The sequence below is a fragment of the Thecamonas trahens genome, assembly GCF_000142905.1.
Source record: "Thecamonas trahens ATCC 50062 unplaced genomic scaffold supercont1.50, whole genome shotgun sequence".
NCBI lineage: Eukaryota > Apusomonadida > Apusomonadidae > Thecamonas > Thecamonas trahens.
Genome location: NW_013657630.1, coordinates 298,107 through 300,393, shown reverse-complemented (window position 1 = coordinate 300,393; position 2,287 = coordinate 298,107).

The window sequence follows — 2,287 nt, the reverse complement described above, 5'->3', positions numbered from 1 at the left end:
CTAACCCTAACCCTAACCCTAACCCTAACCCTAACCCTAACCCTAACCCTAACCCTAACCCTAACCCTAACCCTAACCCTAACCCTAACCCTAACCCTAACCCTAACCCTAACCCTAACCCTAACCCTAACCCTAACCCTAACCCTAACCCTAACCCTAACCCTAACCCTAACCCTAACCCTAACCCTAACCCTAACCCTAACCCTAACTCTAGCTGATGCCTCGTCAACCCTAGCTGATGCCTCATCAACCCTAGCCCCACTTCATGACACCTCACTCACCACCACTGCCTTCATTTGCCACTCATTGCCCCCTTGTCACCCCTACCCATCCCATGCATGACCTATATCCACATTCCCAGCCACCCCACCATACTCATTCTCCACCGCACCATGCGAATGGCTGGGCATGGGCCTGGATTGAGTCTTTGATGCTGATTCACAATCCCCGTCCCCTCATTGACACTTGCCCGTGTCACTCGTTCGTCCGAGTGGTATGTGCGGGTTGGTGGGTGACATGAATGTCATTCAACATTTTCATGATTCGCCACTCGTCACTTGTTTGATTGTTTGACATTTTATTGATTGTCTTTGATTATTGTTAATTGATCATTCGATTCTTTCTGCTCTCTTGTTGGTGGCTTACCTTGTTCTTTGTTTGTTGCCGTTCATGTTTCCTCATGCTTTGTTGTTGCTATTGTCTGCCTTCATGTTCTGCTTTGGTTGCTTTTGCCTGTGATGGTTGACTACAATCGGCATGCATTCCCATTCATCATTCCTTTCGCTCTTGTTGTTGCTTTGTATCATTATTCGTCATGCTTCATTTGTTCTTGACTTGCCTGTTCTCATCGACTTTGACTTCCACGTCCATCTTCGGCCCTTGCTCACCTGACTATCGATTCTCAACTTTGTTGTCGTTTGTCGTGGTCAGTAGTTTTGCATGCAATGTATTTTGTGTTGACCCTGATGTGACGTGGTCATGGTTGATCTGCAGATCTGATCGATCAACCGCGGTTAGCCTCATCGACCTGAACGTCACCCGAGTTCATCCCATTGCCTGCTAGCTTTGTCCAGTCCCTGTTGGCTTACTCATACATGTCCTTTGCAAGCCATGTATGATCTTTGGTTGTTGTTGTGGACGTCATTGCCTCGTTTGATGCTGGTTCCGGCTTTTCTTCAATTAATTCAACGTTCAACTCAATTAACGTCCGCCGCCTTCTCTCTGCCGCCCAAGCCCCTCCACTCTCATCAACCACACCCCCACACACCCATCAGCCTGATTACACCTATCAACATCAATTGTCAAGCCCAATCGCCATACCCACCACCTCTTCGCCAGTCCCGCCATCCACGTCACGACCCCCCTCATCCCCCCTACCATACTCATTACGCCCCATCACCACCAACCACCACCCTCATCCTCTACTCCACCACCACCACTCCCATTCCAGCTACAACTACCACCCACATACCATGGCCATGTCCACCACCATCCCATCGTGCACTCCGCTTCCTCTTCCTCCTCCTCCTCCTCCTCTCCCCGCTCCGTCTCACCCCCATCCTCATCTCCGACCCCGACACCCACATCCCTCAACCATCACAATTCATACTGCCCAATCTCCAACCAACAGCAATGTCAAGCCACCCAGCCCCGACCCAGCCCCCTCAGCTGCCCCCGCCTCGCCGACCACCAGCCGCCAGCCGCCGCCCGCTCGCCCGATCAGCCCACCTTCATCACCACCTAGCTCCTTCCCACCAGCAGCTACGCAACCCGCGACCACACCCAAGGTCATCACTCATCCCTCACTAGCATCAGTACTAATAACGCCGTCATCGATACCCATTTCCTCGGCTCATTTCCGCGTCGACTTGTTTGCCCTAGGTGGTTGAGCACGCCCTCGACCGCCCGACCCCGCACATGCCCCCACCACACACATTGCAAGCTAAGCTCAATCTGATCTCACTACTACCCTACTACATGCCCACACTATACCCTTGCACAGTCTTCAATCCACAGCTGCAGTATTCCGGAATCCGAGTTCTGCCACCTGAGGCCCAAGCTGTTGGCCCTGTGTCCCTTCGATGCTGCTCACCCCCAGCCCCGGGCCCATCTCCAACCCCCACTCCCCACCATCTCCACGCCGACCGGCAGCGCACGTCGTCGCTCGCGTGGAGCGCCGCTTGCATCTTTGCCAATGCGGCCTTGATCGTCGCTTGCGGATGGGCGCCCACGTCGACGACGCGGGCCACTGACGCCACCCGCCGAACAAGCAAGCGCCACAAGTGGT